General features: G+C 35.7%; 1 pseudogene; it reads right to left on the minus strand.

Moving 5' to 3' along the window:
- Window positions 1–615: 615 nt before the first annotated feature.
- Window positions 616–20,946, minus strand: LOC116476601 (NADH-ubiquinone oxidoreductase chain 5-like; annotated as a pseudogene).
- Window positions 20,947–22,300: the final 1,354 nt, after the last annotated feature.

Genomic DNA, 22,300 nt, shown 5'->3' on the forward strand with positions numbered 1-22,300 from the left:
TCTCTATAAAAATACAAAAATTGGCTGGGCAAGATGGTGGGTGCTTCTAATCCCAGCTATTGGGGAAGTTGAGGTGGGAGAATCACTTGAACCCAGGAGGCAGAGGTTGCATTGAGCCAAAATTGCACCATTGCACTCCAGCCTAGGAGATGGAGCAAGACTCCATCCCATCTAAAAAAAAAAATTTTTTTTTTTGCAGCCTGGCCATGTGGTAGAAAAGTAAAGCCCAGAACTCTGCTGCTCTGTGCAGCTTTGGGACACTGTTCCCCACATCCCAGTTTCTCCAGCTCCAGCCATGGCTCAAAGGGGTCCAGGTACACCTTGAGCCACTGCTTCAGAGGGTGCAAACTGTAAGTATTGGTGGCTCCCATGTGTGTTAAGTCTGTGGGTTCACAGAGGGCAAGAGTTGAGGCTTGGGAGTCTGCCTGGATTTCAGAGGATATATGGAAAAGCCTGTATGTCCAGGAAGGAGCCTGCTGCAGGTGCAGAGCCCTCATGAAGAACTTCTACTAGGGCAGTTCAGAGGAGAAATGTAAGGTTGGAGCCCCCACAAAGAGTCTGCACTGGAACACTGCCTAGTGGAGATGTGAGAAGGGGGTCACCACCCCCCATCCCCTAGGATGGTAGATCCACTGGAAGCTTGCATCCTGCACCTGGTAAAGCCACAGGCAATGAATGCCGGCTTGTGAGAGCTGCTGTGAGGGCTGAATTCTGTAAACCCACAGGAGTGGAGATGCTCAAGGACTTGTGAGCCCGCTTCTCACACCAGTGTGCCCTGAATGTGAGATGGAGTTAAAGGAGATTATTCTGGAGCTTAAAGACTTAGTGACTGCCCTGCTGAGTTTGGACTTACAGGAGGCCTATATCCCCTTTCTTTTGACTGATTTCATTTTTTTTGAATGGGAATATTTATCCAATGCTTGTCTCCCCATTGTATCTTGGGAATAATTAACTTGTTTTTTATTTTCTAGGCTCATAGGCAGAAGAATCTTGCCTTGTCTAAGATGAGACTTTGGACTTGTTCTCATCTGAGATAATCAAAGTTAATGTTGAAATGAGTTAAGAATTTGGGGGACTGTTGAGAAGAGATGATTGGAAGAGGTTGGAGTGGAATGGTATGCTTTGGATTTTTGCCCCTACCCAAATCTCATGTGGAATTTTAGTTTGCAGCTTTGGAGGTGGGGTCTGGTGGGAGGTGATTGGATCAACAGAGGGTGGAAGCCTCAGGAATGATTTAGCACCATCTCTTTGGTGCAATTCTTATGATAGAGTTCTCACAAGATCTGGTTTTATAAAAATGTGTGACACCTCCCTCGTCCCTCTCTTCGTCCTCCTCCCTTCACATAAGACGCCTGCTCCTGCTTTACCTTCCTCCATGAGTAAAAGCTCCTTGAGCCCTCCCCAGAAGCAGATGCCATCATGCTTCCTGTACAGCCAGTGGAACTGTGAGCCAATTAAACCTATGTTCTTTATAAATTACCCTGTCTCAGGTATTTATAACAGGGCAAGAATGGACTAACACAGTGAAGTATTTGATATGTTCATGAATGGTGTGGCTTAGCAGAGGCATCATGGGCAGGGAAGATAAATATATGTAGTTATATATCTGTTGCAGTGAGAACAATCCTTCGACAACTCCTTTATAGACTAGTCTCAATGTAATCAACTTGCCACCAGATGGCCAGCTTGATTCTTCGTGAAAGATGAATGGTGCCATATCAGAGGTTCACTACTGGTATCTGCTGTAGGTAGATGTGACACTGAGGTATATTGGTACCAGTTTAATCTTGATAGAGATAAACTTATGTCATTTTGTGAATCTATATATTGATAGCCTTTTTTTGAATATTCACATGTGAGACAAACATATTCCCACTCTATGTCCTTTCTGAAATTTATGCCTATGTAGCCTATGTGCCTTAATCTACACCATTCTAGTACTAAACCTCATCAAACCAATAGAATGGCTCATGTCTTTGGCAGTTAGTTCAGATTTACAGTGTTCTCATCACACTAGATCTCTGATCAAACTTCAATAGCATTATGACAATTCCTATTCTTGAAATGGCTTTTTTAGAATTTAGTTTTGCAACAATTAGTAATAATAGTAGTGAAAAGTAGCAATAGTAGTAGTAACTCCAGCAGTTATGAAGTGCATTCTGTTTATTAGGCAACGTGCTGAGTATTTGGTGTATACTATTTCTTTCAGTTCTTTCAACACAATATTGGATATATTATAAATGAGACCATTGAGGCACAAAGACACCAAGTAACTTCCAACGTATCATGAAACAGGAACATATTTATTGAGTTCGACAACCTAAACAGAATGAGTTTTTGGGGTGGGTTTAAATAAAGCAGAAAGGAAAACAGAAGTAAAAGTGGGTATGGTTTCAAATGTTAATTTAAATTCAAACAGAAATATTTAAAATCAGGAAAGGGAGAAGAGAAAAGGTCCTGTGACTCATTTCTGAAAAATTCCACCAATAAGTCATTTGGTATATTCTGGCTAGGGAAACAAAAAAGTAGTCACAGAGATCAGAGGACTGTCAGGAGATGTTCTTAGGCTTAATTCTTTGCTGAGAAATTTGCCAGTGGAAAATGCGATTCCAACAAAGGATCCAGAAATCGTTTTTCATGAAAAATACGTTCTTCTAGACAAAGAGTGTGCTGAAATTTTGGCTCAATCCACTGGTCAAACCTTACAGTTGTCTCAGCAGTGTTAACTTGTATGCCTGTACTTCACAGTATATTTTTCTAATATAGTTCTCCAAGAGGGACTTGTCTCTGAGTTGTAACTGCCAGCTTTTTGGGGGAGTTGAAAACTTGGAAAGTGAGAATTTTTACTCTGAATAAAATCAGGGCAGTTCGCCACAGCATCCATTGGGTAGAAGCATAAGAGGAGAGAAGCAGTTGAGAATAGAGTTGAAGTTTATAGAGAAGAGGAAGTGGGAGTGAAGTATCTAAGTATTTGTGAAATGAAGAGACTTATGGGTTAGGGTGAAGAGAGGAGCACTACACATAGGTGAAAAGCAATGCTCCACAGCCAGCTTCGCCAGAGCCAAGACAGAAGTCCTCACCCACTAGGGGATAAATGGACAAGAACTAAGTAAGGCAGAAAATCTCCCTTGCAACTTCACCCCAGTTGGATGCCACGTGGATTGCTAAAGGCATCATAAGCCTCACTGATTACCCTTTGGAAGCAAGTCACTGTATAAGGCCCATACTCAGTGAAGAATTAAAATCTACCACCTTGAGAAGAGGGTATTTATACAAATCCTTTGGAATCCTTCCGGGCAAGAAATGTGTCCCTTCTCCTCTAAGTTTTAATTTATAAAATTATTTATTTATATTAGTATGAATTCAAAAATATTTCATTTTATGCTTTCAGTTGTAATCCAATGTTACAGTACTCATTTCTCAAACTGTCCCAGCTTTGGCCTATAAGAACATTTTCAGTTTATTATCAGTTTGGTTCCTACCGTCCTATGACATGTCACTATCATTTTTGGAATGCTTTTTTATTTTATTTTATGGCACACAAGAGTTTATCTTGTGTGATCTCTGCCCCAGCTCTAGAGTCAGCTATTTCTCAAAAGAACTCTTGTTCCTTTTTTGGGGAATGGTATTAGAATGAAGAACTGAGTGTGCTTTCTATGACTAGCATGTTATTACATCTAGGCCTTCTTAGCAGACAGAGTACACTAAAACACACACATACACATACACAAATATGTACACATATATCTAGAATTATCATTGTGTGTATTCATCCATATCTATGTATCTGTATTAAGCTATACATGAGCTCATATTGATGTCTCCAATTCTAATCGAACACCACATGACTCACTTTGCATCCCTCCCTTAATTATCTGCAACCTCTGTCTAAGAATGAGAAACTTGGCTCCCAATATTTGCCATTCAGTTAATCGTTAGTTGATTCCAGAATTCATACAGCAGTTTCAGAATTCAACTCTTATTCTTCTCTAATAGACCTTTGCTAACTACAGTGTATATATATAGTTCCTTCTGTTTGTTGACTTACAGTTTCTAGTCCAAACACAGTTTTACATAGTTGCTTAGGTCGGCACCTTCTTCTTCACCCACTTAGGTGAGGCAATGTCATATATTTTAATACAGTTAAATTCTGTTTTTCAGAGTCAGCATTCCATCCTGAGACCTCCTGTCATTCTGGTGGTCTTTTTAAAATGTACATTTATTAAGGTTCACTCTTAATGTTGTGTGAAGTTCTGTGGGTTTTGAAAATGCACAGCATCATTTATACACCAGAAATCCATTTTGAGAGCAGGTTTACAGGTCTTATGATGGAATCAGTTACTTAGTTTAACACATAATGAAAAGAAACTATTAAAAGTACTATAAAAGAGATAAATATACAAATTTTTAATTAGAATGAGAAACTGCAATATTGTCTTAACAGTTGATTAAATAAGCAGACAGTATTACTAGTAAAATAAATCTGATTAATACAATTAAAAATTTGGCTTAATTGATATATATAATATTACGCTTAAGAATGACAAAGTTTCAAGAATGACATAAAACATTCACCAAAGCATACTATATTAGGTTAATAAAATCCCTGAACACATTTTAAAAGATTAAAATATTTTAGAGTATGCGCAGCAGATTAGAATTAAGCTAGAAATATACAAAAAGTTTTCATTCATGACCAGACCATATCCAAATCTCTGCCAATAGTAATGTACTTCTAAATAACGTATAGATCAGAAATAAAATTTAAAATTTAAAAGTATTTTAAGTGAAAGATAAACATATACTAAAGCAAAATGTTGAAAATAAGGATTAAGCAGAGTATAAAATATATTAGGGCATTGAATGCATCTCTTAGAAAGGATGGTACTAAAAAGATTTAATGTCAATAGTTAAAAAAAAAGAAAAATCAGCAAGGCAACATGAGAAGAGAAGGAAAAGAAAGTTAACGGAATGAGAAGAAATCACAGAAAGAAACTAAATATGCAGTAGGGAAAATGACAAAGCCAAAGGTGATCCCTTGAAAAGTTTGATGCAATAGAGAAATAGGTAGCATGACAAAGAAGGATAGGACAGGGAGAAAAGGAAAGAGACAGAGAGATAAGAAAGTATCAGGAATGAGAAAGGGTAAAGGTATTTACAGGCATCTAAATTATAAGAAAGATATTCTGCATGGCTTGTTGGTGATATGGTCAAATACTTCAAATAAAGGAACTTACTAAAATCTAATGAAAGAACAATGCAAAATTATTTCCTGGTATATTTGTTGGCATTGCATTGAATCTATCAATTGGCAGCTAACTAACTTATTTAACTATTAGCTGTGTAATTCAGGAACATGAGATATCTTCTTATAGGTTGAGATCATTGAAGCTGCTGCTACAGAAAACTATGGGAAGCTTTAATGTAAATTTTATGTTATTGCAATATTAAGGTCATTTTATGATAAATATCAGAAGAAACAATTCATTATAAGGTAGCCATCATCCAAGGCCCAAGTCGAATATAACTGCAGAAGACAAACACACAAACGCTGAAAAGCAAGTTTTGGGAAAATTGTTCCTAGACACATGAACGAAGAAAAATCATTCAGCAAGAGAACAAATCACAGCAGATAAATGAAAAGTAACTATAAAATAGCACTTTTTAGTTTTAAAAGGACATTTCAGAATGTTCCTAGATAATGAATTTAATTGGTTAATGAATATCCAAATAACTTTTTATGTTGGGTAAATTGCACAGATTCATGATCTTTCCCATGTGTAAAAAGGTTCTATTTAGGTACAATTATTTACCAAATGACAGCTAATAAATGTAAGACATAATTACAGTGATCATATCTTCTGGAAAACATGTCAAATAATTTAACAAAAGCCTTTTGTGCAATATCCAGAGATAATTATCAGGCTTGATGATATTTATATCAAAAGATCAATCAAAGTTGTTCAAATACTTAGGAAAGTTCTATGTCACTTGTGGGGGTAATGTCACTTATTATCTAGTTCAATGGTGTGTCAACGCTTGATGGATATCAGTCTCAACCAAACCAGTGGTAATATAGATTTTAGTTAAGTGCTTCCCATAATAATTTTAAGTTCTCATTTTAACTTTAGGAAATGTGACTTTTTAAAATTTCTTTTTTAGTTTTTATTGAAATTAATAATGTTATAGGAAATATAAAGTATGGCCAGGCGCGGTGGCTCACACTTGTAATCCCAGAACTTTGGGAGGCCAAGGAGGGTGGAACACATAAGGTCAGAAGTTCAAGACCAGCCTGGCCAACGTGGTGAAACCTGTTTCTACTAAAAATACAAAAATATTAGCTGAGTGTGGTTGCAGAAGCCTGTAGTCCCAGCTACTCAGGAGGCTGAGGCAAGAGAATCTCTTGAACCCAGGAGGCGGAGGTTACAGTGAGCCAAGATTGAGCCACTGCACTCCAGCCTGGGCGACAGAGTGAGATTCCATCTCAAAAAAAAAAAAAAAAAAAGAAAAGAAAAGAAAAAAGAAACAAATAAAATATAAAGTAACTAAATATCCCAGAAATAATTACTTTTAGCAAAAAAAAAAAATTGCTAGTAATATAAAGACTGTCATCAGTCTTTGAGACCTATACAGAAAAGCTATTAAGAAATAAATCTGTCAGGTTACCCTAGATTGAAATGTGGTTGTGTAAAACAATTAAAAAGCAGACGTCAAGTGCAAGACTTCATAAAATACTCATCTATTTTAATACATAGGTAACCTATGCTACTTAGTAGAAAAATAATTGACAAGCCAAAATTGTAGTTTTACAATTTATACGTATATTGAGGAACTTTAGATAAATGTTAGAAATTTGTATTTTATAATTTATAAAGGTACTGGTAGGAAATGGCTACGGTAGTTTTTATTTATCACAGTAGTTTATGTTTTATATTTTATTTTATAATAGTATAATAAGCCATTATGTGGAATTTGTCCGTGTTGAAACACCAGTATGCCCCAGTGAAATTTTATTTATCAAAAATGTTCTGCTAGGTAAGAGGGTAAGAGAATCACATTAAAAGCAATTGATACAATATATTAGACTTGAACACTATTCAATTTTTAACTAAAGAACTCAGGTATGATTTCTTCAAATGAGACATAATGTGTCAAATAGAGTATATGATATGTTTTCGTTTTTCCTGCCTGATGCAATAATAAATTCTCTATTTTTTTATAATCAATAAATAGTTTGGAGCAACTTATAATAGAATTCTTTTAAGTTTGGACTGAAACAAAATACATTTTGATTTAACAAGATATATATTCTCAGCTTTAAAAAAACTATTAGGCAGTCTTTCTGTTTGTAAAAAAGAATCTTCATTTTGTTAACTAGTAATTGGAATATAGAGAGGAACATTTAGAAGGATCACACAATGTGATTCTATGTATTAATAAAATAATTTAAGAGCCCTAATTTTTGATATTGAAATTTACTTAAAAATCTCCTGTTTTTCTTCCAATGTATCTGAAGTAATGTTTAAAACTAAATGGCATATACTTTTGAAGCAAAGTATAACATCAGGCCAATTAGTATTACCATTTATTTCCAATAAATTAAGAGTTTAATGACTATTTATTCTGTGTTAAAACTGATCACTCCTTGTTTCCCTTGATCTCTTGCACAGGCATAGGACCTTCTTGTGGCTGTCAGCTTTGTCACAAATCTGTCCACTTTTCTATTTTGCAGTAATTGACTAACAGTACAGTCTAGGAGGATAAAAAATAAAGAAACCTAGTTGTCACCACAAAATTAGTTTATAAAATTTTCTGTATTGTTAAATGAGCAGGAAGCCATTAGTCTGAGGCTGTTCTGTACTTTCAGTTCCTATGTAAAAAATCACAACCTAGATTAGCATCGAAGCAAGCTGAGTCCTAACTCAGAAGTATATTTGTTGTGTAAGAAATACCTGGATCTGTCCGGGCGCAGTGGCTCACGCCTGTAATCCCAGCACTTTGGGAGGCCGAGGCGGGCAGATCACAAGGTCAGGAGATCAAGACCATCCTGGCTAACACGGTGAAACCCCGTCTCTACTAAAAATATAAAAAATTAGCTGGGTGTGGTGGCGGGTGCCTGTAGTCCCAGCTACTTGGGACGCTGAGGCAGGAAAATAACGAGAACCTGAGACGAGGAGCTTGCAGTGAGCCCAGATTGTGCCACTGCACTCCAGCCTGGGTGACAGGGCAAGACTCCGTCTCAAAAAAAAGAAAAGAAATACCTGGATTTCAGAAATACCTGCACAAACAGTGGAGCTTCAGCCAATGACAGGCAGCCAACTTACCATACCAGGCCTAAAAGTGGCAGAAGCCTAGCTGTAGCCAGTCAAGTGTTGTCTCTAGTTTGTTTTCTCATTTGGCCTATAAATGCTCACTACTCACAGTGTTGGCAGAGCTCTTTGAGCTGCTGCTAGTTCTAAAGTGCTGCCTAATTAATAATTTATTGTTTGAGTTTTTCTTTTAACAGTGTGAATCATTTCTCTTTCTTTGGTATGTGGCTATGGCGAAATGTAACACGTGGTTCTAATTAAACTTCAACTTTAAAATGTTTGAAAAGATTACTGTTGAAACATTAGAAATATTGCCAATATCTCTGTTTTGATTTTTGATTCTAATTTAATTCTTACTGATGCAATGTAAAGGGGTTATTAACACAGTGCAAGAGATGAGAAATTACGGATAGTGACTGACTAAATGCATTATTTTCACCAACAGAATTTTCTATGACTATCATGTTTAATAAACAATAACAGCTTTTTAAATAACATAAATTTTAAAGATGTTTTTATCAGGAATAATGTCAGAAAGAAAGGAAATTTACCCCAAATGATTCTTTTAAAGAGACCATGATAAAGAGACTACTCACTAATGAATATGGCTTCCTAATCTAGCATATAAACACCCTTTGCAAATAGCTTGGTCCAGTAAAAATTATTGATTTTTCAGTTAATAGGTCAGGGTTTTGAGTAACTACTATAAGTCTAGAACAGCTGTTTTAAGGTAATTACCAGATTCAACTGTGAAAAGTTAACATAATTGATATGCTTGGGGTCAGTCATAGACATGTTGAATTTGAATCCCTGCAAGAGCAGAATTTGGTGCAAATCCAGATTTAGAGAACTGTATTCTCCAGAAATGTTTATACTCAAAATGAGAAGAAACCCTTAATTATTCTGTCTAGAAATAAAAATACATATATTTTTAGAAGATAGAGTTAATTTAAGCATCAGAACTAGAAAATACAAATTTCTGTTACTATTATATTTCTAAATGTATTATAGACATCTATTTCTTAGTTATTAATATGTGCAACCTTTAATTATTCATTCATTTAATATTTTAAATTAGCAAATGCATATTAGGTACTCTGTTTTATACTGGAGATACAAAAATTAAAGTAATTCTTCATGCTTTCAAAGGAATTCACAATTAAGTAGAAGGACCATTCAATGCCATTTACATGACTAGTGTGGTGTAGAATAATAGAGGCTGGTAAATCACACTAAATTATTCTGAATTGTGATGGCATAACATCCGGGCACTTTTTAAAAAATTTGTGAAGTTATTTTTTTTATTGACAAATTTTAATTGTTTATTCTATGGGGTACGATGTGATGTTTGATATATGTATACAATGTAGAATGAGTAAATCAAACTAATAAACAAATCAATCACCTCATATATCACTTTTTTGTTGATGAGAAGATTTGAAGTTCACTCTTAGCAATTATGAATGATGTGATACATTATTATTAACTAAAGTCATAGTTTCAACATGCTTTGCTTGTGAATTATAATGAGGCAGGTCTATAACAACTATAGAATTATATCTTTATTCCAACCACATATATAATAAATGGACATGAAATCTATGCTTGTACACTTCTGGTAAAAGAAACATTTCAATCAGAATTTTGACACACTAAATGTTCCTTCTGATGAAAGTTTGTATTTTCACTGATACTTAATTTCTTCTCATATAAAAGATATCCAATTCTTATCTTTCAGTGTGTTTTTTCTTTCTTTTGGTCAACATTCCCAGGTTTGAAATGGTTAATTGAGTTGCCCAAAATTTGACCTTTAGCTGACTGGAAAATTATATTCATTTCTGAGACTTCCCAAATACAGGGAAAAAGGTACTATCTGGCTAAACATAAAAAATATAATTAATGATCCAAAGAGTGGTTTACCATCTGCAAAATATAAAGAACAAAATTATAAATGGTATAACACTAATTTTCGGAAAGAAAGTAAGATTCTAATAAAGGCCTGAAGACCAAACTGCTTTTGTTTATGGCATCATTAGAGATAATACACATGGATGCAAAATTACTCACTCTAAATTATTTTAGTAGCGGTTGATGGCTATTCTCTTAACCTGTGGTTTCATAATGAAGCTCTTTTCACCTTTAAAATAATCTTGAGCGCAGAAGCACATCTGTAGATAATAACAATTGAAAGGTAAGATAAGAACATTCCTGGGATAATGATGGTTTAATTGAAGCATTCTGCCATTAAATTCCTATTACTGTGCAATGAGGCTTCACAAACCACCTAGAAGAAAATGAGTCATTTCAGGAGAATGAAATTGTACATTTGGTGGGTCTTATCAATATTAATACAACGGATTTTAAAAATAAACGTTCAATTATTAAGACATCTAGAAGCAGCAAAATAGATTTTATTAACTGAGTAATGTATGTATTTTAAGATTTTTTTTTTTTTTTTTTGAGACGGGGTCTCACTCTGTTGCCCAGGCTGGAGTGCAGTGGTGCAATCTCTGCTCACTGCAAGCTCCGCCTCCCGGGTTCACGCCATTCTCCTGCCTCAGCCTCTCCGAGTAGCTGGGACTACAGCTACGCCCGCCACCACGCCCAGCTAATTTTTTTTGTATTTTTAGTAGAGATGGGGTTTCACCGTGGTCTCGATCTCCTGACCTCGTGATCCGCCCGCCTCGGCCTTCCAAAATGCTGGGATTACAAGCGTGAGCCACCGCGCCCGGCCGTATTTTAAGATTTTTTAGTAGAAATTCCTAAAAACTTCAGATCTATGTAAAGGTCTGGCTTAATGATTAATAAATCAAATTGATTGGAGAGAATAAATAACAGTAAAGCATTTTAATCAAACCTCTAATAATACATTTTTATAATATCTTTCTATCTTTTTGAATCTGTGATAGACAGTAAAATACAGGCCCTACAACAAAACAAAGTATATCCTAATTCCTGAATCCTGAGGATGCTCTATGTTACAAAAGGGAATTGGAAAATGTGATTAAGTTAAGGATCTTGAGATTGGGAGATTTAGTCTCAGTTGTCTGGATGGCTCTAATATATTCATAGTGGTCCTTATAAAAACAAAGCAAGATGATTTGAAAAAATATGACAAGGAAAGTAGAGATTGGAGTGATATGGAATGACAAGATAAGGAATGAAGGCAACCTCTAGAAGACAGGAAAAGCCAGGAAACAGATTCAACCCTGGAGGCTCTAGAAGGAAAGCAGCCCTACTCTCTCATTTAGAGCATTGACCTCCTATAAGATAAGAAATTCATGTTGTTTAGGATACCAAGTTTGTGGTAATTTGTTTTAATAGCAATAAGAAAGTAATACAGACTCTGATAAGCAGAATGTGTGTGTTTAAGTGTCTGTATAAACAGATATATATATATATATAACTTACTATGCATGTACATATGAATGTCTCTAAAACCTAACGTATTGCTACAGTAAGATTATGTTATACCACGTATGTGTGTATGAATGATAGGTTCTACTCTATAATGTGTTGATTTTGTTTACATATTTTAATTGTGTATTATAGGTTTCCTAAAGAAAAATTAAAAAAAAAGTTTATTTCCATAGTGGTATACATATGGAATCCCACACTGAGATGTGAAAAGCTCATGGTCTTATATTAAAGGGGTAAACAATTGTTTTCTTCTCAAATCTCTTTTTTCTTCTTGGATCTCTCATTGTACAAGCAGCAATTCCCAGGTCCAAGTCACTGGACTATGGAATGTTTCAAGGAATAGGATGGAGAAACCACACTAAATCAAGAAGCCTGAGTCTTTTAGATGGGGACAAAAAGAAGGGTCTGAATAATGAGTGAAAGGTTTACAGAGTGTGGAATTAAGAACCTGTGTGATTTGAGTTTTCCTACAGGTTTTCTTTCTGATCAGCTTTATGCTCTGATACTATGTTTTGATAACATGCTTATTTTCTCATTGAAGCTTCATTTCATTAATTGCATTTCTTGTTTTGCCCGTTCTATGTCAGTCTGTGCTACAATTACAACATTAATTGTTTTGAGGTGAGTCCTTCCTTCAGTGGTACATGATAACTGTCCTTCTACTCTGCCAAGTTTCTGAAAAGAATTGACTATGCTTGTTTTTGCTTTCTTACCGAACATTTCCCAACACTGTGGATGAATCTTAAAAAGAAAACTAAACTTTACAAAGGCCAAGTTCAAAGGCTATTTCTCTTCCCTTGTCTTACTAAGCATTTCTGTCTATCTGATACTGATAACCACAGCTTTTTTTCTAAAATCTCTCTTTGCATTTGCCAAATGCTTCTCTTGTAGTTTTTCATATTTCTTTCATATCTTTTCTTCAAGGTTATTTCTTTTCTTGTCTTCAACATCCAGTTAAATAATGGTGTTTTCCTCAAGATTCATTTCCTTGACTTTGTCTCTTTATACACCCAAACTGGGGAAATTTATATATCTACATGACTATCTATATCCTAAAATATGTTTTAGCTCAAATCTTCCTTCTATATTCTAGACTAGATTTTCCCAATTTGTACCTGGCAATCCCCTCAAGGCTTGAAAAACATGATGAAATCACTTGAAAAACATGATGAAACTTGTTAAACTTCTAAAAATGTTCTTCTATTAGAAAACATTAGTAACCATGACATGAGAATAGATATTATCCAAATTTGAACACCGAGGATAAACAAAAAGTAAATGAATAAAATGTAAAAAGCCTCAGTGAGCTGTGAAACTATACAGGCTGAGTATCACTTATCCAAAATTCTTAGGCCCAGAGGTGTTTCAGATTTTGGATATTTTTTGGATTTTGGAATACATTTTGCATATACATAATGAGCTATGTTAGGGTTGAGACCCAAGTATAACCACAGATTTCATTTACATTTCATATATGCCTTCTACACAAAGCCTGGAGTTAATTTTATATACTATTTTAAATAATTTTGTGCATGAAACAAAGTATTGGCTGTATTTTGACTGTTCCCTGTCACATGAGGTCAACTGCTAACTTGTCATGGTCAGAATTACAATAAGAATGTCTGCTGTTTTCTTATGAGAAGAAAATGGGATAATGTACTTTCAACCTACATTGTAAATCCAGTAAGTCTACTTCAAAAATGATGGTAAAATAAAGATACTTCAGCTAAACAATTTCAGAAAATTAATCAATGGCAGATTTAGTCTCCTGGAATTTTCTTAACATTTCTAGAGAGTAAATCTGGAGGGAAATGAAGAATATAGATGGGCACTTGGATTAAAAGAAGGAATGAGAAACACTAGAAGTCAGAAATTTGTAAGTAAATATGGAAAGTTTCCTTTTATTTTAAAAATGTCTTTAAAAGGCATAACTGTCTACAAAATGACACTACATTGTCTGATTATAAAAAGAAAAGCAGATAAAGTGAATGACAGTAAGGAAAAAGAATAAGAGCAGCATAAATGAAAGGTTATTATTCAAAATTAATATAGATGAAGTAATTAATATTAAGTCAAGGTAGACAAATTAAGATGACATATTCCAATCAATGATGTGAGCAATAGACAGATTAATTTTTAAAAATATAAATAAATATATATATAAACTAAAACTTTAACAAATACTTATAATTTAAATAAGAAAAAAATGAAATAACATAATACTTGATTGATTCAAAAAAACTAGAAAGAAAGAAAAACAAAAAGATGGGACAAATAGAACATACATCAAAATGAGAGACTTAAATACAGTAACATAAAATACTATAATAAATTCAAATAGAAAAACAGTCCAATTAAAATCAGATATTGTTTAATGTCATTCATACAAAGATGGACTGTTAGTTTAATTCTGAAGAAAAAAGCAGTTTATTAATCTGATATTATTTCTATGATAAAGGACTTACAGAATTCCACATTGAGATGCTAAAACCTGAAGTCATTTTCAGGAAGAGAAATATTCTGGCCTCTTCTCCCTGACAGAATAGCAGTAGAAAATTCCCCAAATCCAAGTTCCATGTTTTTTCATCTTCCTAGTTTTGCACAGGTGGTGTTTCAACAAGTAAAACTCTGCTCCTGGGCTAAGACCGAAGTCTTTTCTGATAGGTTGGTGCCCTGAGCCATATTAGGGATCCAATTCCAATCTAAAGATACAAATAATTTTGATTTTTGCCTGAATTTTATTGTTTTCCCAAATGTTATTCAAAAAGAAGTAGCTTAGTTTCCATACAGTTGTATGGTTTTGAGAGTTCCTCTTGGTATTGATTTGTATTTCTAGGATATTGTGCTCCAAAAACAACCTTGGTAAAATTTCTGTTTTTTAAATTTATTGACAGTTGCTTTATGGCCAAGCATGTAGTGGATCTTAGAGCATGTACCATGTGCAGATCATGAGAAGAATATATATGCTGTGGTTGCTGGTTGGAGTATTCTATAGATGTCTGTCAGGTTCAATTTGTCAAGTGTTGAATTTAAGTTCAGAACTTCTTTGCTAGTTTTCCGCTTTGATGCAGTTTCGGCCTTGATGCAGTTTAATTTCAACACTGTCAGTGGGGTGTTGAAGTCCTACACTGTTATTTTGTGGCTAGGTCTTTTTGTAGATCTAGAAGTACTTGTTTTACAAATCTGGTGCTCCAATGTTGGATGCATATGTATTTAGGATAGTCTTCTTGTTGAATTGAACTCCCTTCTTTGTCCTTTTTTACTGTTGGGGTTTTAAAGTTGGTTTTATTTGATACAAGAATAGCAATCCCTGCTTTTTTTCTTTTCCATTTTCATGAGTGTTGCTCTTTTTCCATCCCTTTACTTTGAGCCTGTGGGTGTCATTACCTATGAGATAGATCTCATAGGTGGAGACAACAAAAGATTGGGTCGTCTTTGTTTTGTTTTGTTTTGTTTTGGTCCAACTTGCCACTCTGGGTCTTTTAAATGGGGCATTTAACCATTTACATTTAAGATTAGTATCAATATGGGAGGTTTTGTTATTGTTGCAGTGTTGTCGTTAGCTGGTTTCTTTGTAGTCTTGATTGTGTAGTTGCTTTATAAGGTCTGTGGGCTCTATATTTATGTGGTAACAGATATTTTCTTTTGTTTACGTGTTTAGAACTTCCTTAAGCATCTCTTGTAAGACCAGTATAGTGGCAACAAATTCCCTTAGTAATTGTTTGCCTGGGAAAGGTTTTATATCGCCTTCACTTCTCCTTAATTTTTCTTATGGAGTTTACTTTAGCAGAATATGATATTCTTGGTTGGAATTTTATTTATTTAAGAAAGCTGAAAATAGGCCCCCAATCTTTTCTGGCTTGTAAGGTTTCCACTGAGAAGCCCATTCTTAGCCTGATGGGGCTCCCTTTATAGGTGACATGAACCTTTTCTCTAGCTTCCTTTAAGATTATTTTTCACGTTGACCTTGGACAGTGTGACAACCATGTGCCTTGGGATGATCATCTTATAAAAATATCAGTAAAATGTCCATACTACCCAAAGCAAATGACATATTTAGTGCTTTTCCTATCAAACTGCCAACATCATATTTCAAATTAGAAAAAAAATATAAAATTCATATGGAATAAAAAAGATCCCAAATAACCAAAATAATCTTAAACAAAAAGCGAAAAGCCAGCAGCATCATATTATTCAACTTCAAAATATACTATAAGGCTATAATAACCAGAACAGCACAGTATTGGTACAAATATAGACACATAAATCCATTGAATAGACTACAGAACTCCAAAATAAAGCAGTATATCTAAAACCAAGTTAACTTTGACAAAGTTGACAAAAATAAACAATGAGGAACAGACACCTTATTGAATAAATAGTGCTAAGAAAACTGGTTAAGCATATGCAAAAGAATAAAACTGGACTCCCCTACCTCTCATCGTATACAAAAATTAACTCAAGATGGATCAAAGACTTAAACAGAAGACCTCCAACTATAAAAATTCTAGGAGAAAACTTAGAAAATACTTTTCCGGACGTCAGTCTTGGGAAAGAACATATGACTAAGTCCTCAAAAATAATTTCGACAAAAACAAAAACTGACAAGTGGGGCCTAATTACACTAAAGAACTTCTGCACAACCAAAAGAAAAAAAAATAGCAGAGTAAACGGAATCCATAGGGAATTTAATTCAGCAAGAAAAAAACAGATAAAGTGTCTACTCAAAGGAAAATAATTCATTATATGAAAAAGACACATGCACACAAGTTTACATTTATATTATAGCAGCAAAATTTGCAATTGTAAAAATATGAAACTAAATGCTCATCAGCCAACAGCTGGATAAAGAAAACGTGAAACATATATATATATATATATATATAGCTTTTCTATTCCTGAATTTCTTCACTTAGAATAATGGCCTCCAGCTCCATCCAAGCTGCTGCAAAGGCCATTTTTCACTCTATTTTATGGTTGAGTAGTATTTCACGGTATATATATATATATATTTCAAATATACTGTGAAATACTACTATATATATATATATATATATATTACACTTTTAGTAAGCCTTTACCTACATGACAATACTTAATGACCCACCAATCATACGCCTACCACATGGTTAAAACCAGCCCTTGACCACTAACAGGGGCCCTCTTAGCCCTCCTAGTAACATCTGGCTTGGCCATATGATTTCACTTTAACTCCACCACCCTACTAACCCTAGGCCTACTAACCAACACACTGACCATATATCGATGATGACGTGACATTGTCTGAGAAAGTACATACCAAAAAGGCCTCTGATATGGAATAATCTTATGTAAAACATAGGCTTGGATAAGGGTGACAGTGAGCTCGAGGATAGTTAATAGGATTAAAATTATATAGCTTAAAGATAAAAATTTAGGCTCTGGCTGAATTGGATTGAGGCTTTTTGTTTTGGGGGTTTGGCAAAGGTGTCTTTTTCCTGGGTTAATGAGGTCAGAGATGGAGGAGGGGGATTTGCAGAATTTTATTTTAAGGTTCGGTATGGAAAGCAGTTATAAGTCTACTTGATAATTATTGTTATGTCCTACAAGCATGAATTAATTAACACTCTATGGTATTTATGCACGGCCTGAATATTGAATGTAGGTGTAGGTACGATCAATAGGAGTGTGTGCCAGGAATCAAAGACAGGTCCTGCGGCATATGAGATGTCTTATTTAAGGGGAATGTGTGGGCGATCTTAGTTCTATGGCCATGAGGTAAGAACCAGATGCTGGATACAGTTCAGGGTAGTCACCCCCAAGTGTTGTGGGCCCGGAGTGAGGAGAGTAGGACACTTGTGCGGGATATTGATTTCACGAAGGATGATGAACAAGAAACCAATATCTGAGGGGGGTATCCATGGTGACAGGGACTGGTTTAACTTGGATGTGCTATGTACAGTGAATGACTGAATGTACTATGTAATATTAAGAAATAAAAGTATTTGTCAATGCCCCTGGGGTGGGAAGTTGGTATGGGGGATGCAGACTGAATGTGTTACAGTTAGTTAAGGGTTAACAGTTCTGGCTTGTAAGCATGCCTTGTAAGTTATGATTGTATGGAATATCTTTGTATGTACTATGTACAGTTAAACACTTATAGTACTATATAATATTCATGGTGGCTAGCAGTAATGCACAATATACATAAAATTATTAATGGGGCAGGTCAATACTTGGGTTATACCCAAATAGGTGCCTTAGAATACAGAGAGTAGTTTAAATTAGAATTTTAGCTTTGGGTGCTGATGGTGAAGTTAAGTACTTTCTCTCTGAGTTGTCCTGGGAAGAAGGTCTCCATTTCCGGTTTACAAGACCAGTTTATTGGCTTATACCACAAAGGCAGGCTCATTTAAGTAGTTTATTTTCAATTACAGAGGTGAGTGGCATTAAGGTCAGAATTGTAGTGAAGTATATTACAGATGCTGCTAGTCCAATGGTAATAAAGGGGTGGCTTACTGGCTGCCCTCCAATTCATGTAAAGACTAGTAGGTCTGTGACTAAGAATCAGTATAGGAATTGACTTAGTGGGCGAAACATTATACTTTGCTGTTTAGATGTGTGAAGTGTAGGAATGGCTGCTAGAATAAGGATTGATAGCAGGAGGGCTAGTACGCCTGCTAGTTTATTAGGCATAGATCGTAAGGTTGCAAATGCGAATAAAAATATCATTCAGGTTTAATATGAGGTGGGGTGTTCAGCGGGTTAGCTAGGATATAGTTATCTGGGTCGCTCAGGAGGTCAGGTGAAAATAGCATTAGAATTATCAGAGTGAGAAGGAGAAAGATTAAACCTAGGATATCTTTGATTGTGTAGTAAGAGTGAAAGGTGATTTTATCAGAGTGGGAGGAGACTCCTGAAGGGTTATTTGATCCTGTTTCATGGAGAAATACTAGGTGAAGGGCTGCTAGGGCTGTAATGATAAAGGGTAAGATAAAGTGAAGGTCGTGTGAGGGTAGGCTTGTCAACTGAATATCCACCCCAGACTTATTGGACAAGGTCAGTTCCGATGTGTGGAATGGCTGATAGTAGGTTGATGATTACTGTGGCCCCTCGGAATGATATTTGGCCTCATGGAAGTACATAGCCTATGAAGGCTGTTGCTATGGTTGTGGGTAGGAGAATAATACCAATATTTCAGGTTTCTAAAAATAGGAATGAGCCGTAGTACAAGCCTCGGCCAATATGTAGGAAGACTCAGATAAAAAATATTGAAGCGCCATTGGCATGAAGGTAGCAGATGATTCAGCCTAGTTTATGTCTCGGGTAATGTGGGCGACTGAGAAGAAGATGGTTAAGGTATCTGGTGAATACTGTATAGCCAGGAATAGGCCTGTAATGACTTGGAGGATTAGGCAGGTGCCGAGAAGTGAGCCGAGATTTCATCACATAGAGATATTGGATAGGGTGGGAAGATCAATGAGTGAGTGGTTAACTATTTTTATTAGTAGGTTTGTTTTACGTGCTGCGGTCATTAGTGTTCTTACAGTTAAAATACAACGATGGTTTTTCATATCATTAGTCATAGTTATAATCCATGTAGGAATAATGGCATATGCTTTATTCTTATTAAGTATACTTTTAGTTGTAGGATTTGTAGGTTTTTCTTCTAAACCTTCTCCTTTTTACGGGGGCTTGGTGTTAATTATTAGTGGCGTAGTAGGTTGTGTTATTGTTCTGAATTATAGGGGAGCTTATATGGGTCTAAGAGTCTTTCTGATTTACTTAGGGGGAATAATAGTTGTTTTTGGTTACACTACGGTGATGGCTATTGAGGAGTACCCTGAGGTATTAGGGTCAGGAACTGAAGTTTTAGGGAGTGCCTTGGTGGGTTTAGCAATGGAAGCGGCATTAGTTTGATGGGTAGCAGAGTATGACGAGGTGGTGGTAGTAGTTAATTTTAACAACATGGAAAGTTGAGCGATTTTTGATGGGGAGGGGCTGGGCTTAGTTCGGGAGGACTCTATCGGTGCGGGTGCTTTCTATGACTGTGGAAGTTGACTGGTGGTAGTTACTGGTTGAACATTATTTCTTGGTGTATATATTGTGATTGAAATTGCTCAGCGTAATAGACTATGTGATTAGAAGTAAAGTTAGGAGGAATAGAATAAAGAAAGGAAATAAAATTTAATTATGCCTTTTTGAGTGGTAGTAGTAATGGAGGCGGTGATTTGGGTTTGTGAAATTGTTTTAGGCATAGATTTTTCTAGTCAAATTAAATCTAGTAGCAATGAAGCCAGATTTTGGCTTACAGATAGGTTTAGGTGAGGGGTTGTGCAGTGAACTGTGATGGGATCGAATCCTAGCATGTTGGAGAAATTAAATGTGTGTAGTGGGGATTTTACTTTGAGTTTGTTCGTTATAAGGCTAAGCTCTAGAGCTACTAAGAATGCTAGAATAGTTACATCTAGGGCTGTAAGTTTTAGGTAAGGTGGCATTGTTGTTTGGGGGAGTGAGGTGTGGAACATACTATTGGTGATGAGAATCCTCTGAATAGGCTGACAATTGTGAGGCGTTTAATTGGGTTTATTAGGACGGGAATATTTTCGTTAATATTAATTGTGGTTGGGAAGCGGGTTTATCCTGTTAAGGTGAGAAAAATAATTTGAGCGCTATAGGCGCTTGTTAGGGAAGTGGCGATGAGAGTAATAGACAGGTCTCAGGCGTTGGTATACGACGTATTTGCGGTTTCGATGATGAGGTCTTCAGAGCAGAAACCTGCAAGGAAAGGTATGCCTATGAGTGCTAGGCTGCCAATAATAAGGGAAGCGGAAGTAAGGGGTAAAATTTTAAATAATCCTCCCATTTTCTGGATATCTTGCTCGTTGTTAATATTACGGATAATAGCCCCTGAGCATATAGATAGTATGGCTGTAAAGAAAGTGCGGGTACAGACCTGTGGAAATGCCAGGTGTGGTTGATTAATGCTGATTGTAATTATTATTGGGCCTAGTTGACTTGAAGTGGAGAAGGCTACGATTTTTTACATATCATTTGGTGTTAGAGCACAGATTGCTGTGAATAGGATCGTGATAGCCCCTAAGCATACCGTGAGGCTTTGAATTAGCTTATTATTTTCTATTAATGGGTGGAAGTGGATGAGTAGGAAAATCCCTGCAGCAACTATAGTGCTAGAGTGGAGTAGGGCTGAGACTGGGGTTGGGCTTTCTATAGCGGAGGGATTGATTCAGATTCTCTGGTTCTTAGAGGGCCATGTTATTAGTAGTAGTATAATTGTGGGGATAATTATTTGTAGCATTGGAGTAAGTTTAGATTGTATACATAGTCTAAGCCATATGTGCTGGAGATTGAGACTAGTAAAGCAAGGCCTACTGCTGCCTCATAGACGGTGAACACTAACAGGGCAATAGGCATAATATTGATTAAGGGAGAGTGTATATTTAAAGTTGTAAGAGTATTTATAATAAATAATGAGCATATTATTCCCTCCAGGCATAGTAGGGAGGATATCAGGTGTGAGCGATAGATCAATATCCCTAGAAGTGAAATAGTAAATGCTAATACAATGTTTATGTAGATAGAAGGCATTTGGTAAGTATGACTACCATAATCTAATGAGTCAAAATCATTTATTTTTGTTTAAACTACCTACCAATTCGGCCCAGTCTAACCCCTTTTGAGTTCGTTCATAAGTCAGACCTAGTACTAGTATAAGGGATGAATTAATTATTAGTGGTAGGTTGGTTGTTTGAAGGGCTCATGGTAAGGGTAATACTAGGGTAATTTCTAAGTTGAATAATAGAAAGGTGATGGCAATTAGGAAAAATTTTATAAAAGAATGCAGGTGAAAGATAATAGATCAAACTCGAATTCATAAGGGTTAGACTTTTCTATATAAGTATTGAGTTGTGATAGTCAGAATGTAATAATAATTATTAGTAACAGGGCTTGCAGGGTGTTGATTATTAAAGCTAATGCTACGTTAATTACTCTTTTTCGAATGCTGTCGAAACTAACTGATTGGAAGTCAACGGTACTGTTTATACTAAAAGAGTAAGATCCTCATCAGTGATAGAAACATACAGGAATAGTCATACTACATCTACAAAGTGCCAGTATCAAGTGGTGGCTTCGAAGCCAAAGTGGTGATTGGATGTGAAGTGATATAGCAATTGGCGGATAAGGCAGGTGGTAAGGAATGTTGATCTGATGATGATGTGAAATCCGTGAAAGCCTGTGGCTATAAAAAATGTTGAGCCATAGACCCCGTCAGAAATAATAAAGTGGCCCTCAAAGTATTCTGAGGTTTGTAGGAGGGTGAAGTAGATACCTAATAGGATTGTGATAAGTAGTGCTTGAATTACTTGTTTTCTATTAGACTGTGATGGGCTCAAGTAATTGAAACTCCTGATGTGAGCAATGCAGATGTGTTCAGGAGTGGTACTTCTAGGGGGTTTAGAGGAGCAATGCCTGTTGGGGGTCAATGTCCTCCTAACTCTGGAGTAGGGGCTAAGCTAGAATGATAAAATGCTCAGAAGAACCCAGCGGAAAAAAAGACTTCTGAAATAAGT

Source organism: Hylobates moloch, unplaced genomic scaffold (genome assembly GCF_009828535.3).
Source record: "Hylobates moloch isolate HMO894 unplaced genomic scaffold, HMol_V3 SCAFFOLD_2, whole genome shotgun sequence".
Taxonomy (NCBI): domain Eukaryota; kingdom Metazoa; phylum Chordata; class Mammalia; order Primates; family Hylobatidae; genus Hylobates; species Hylobates moloch.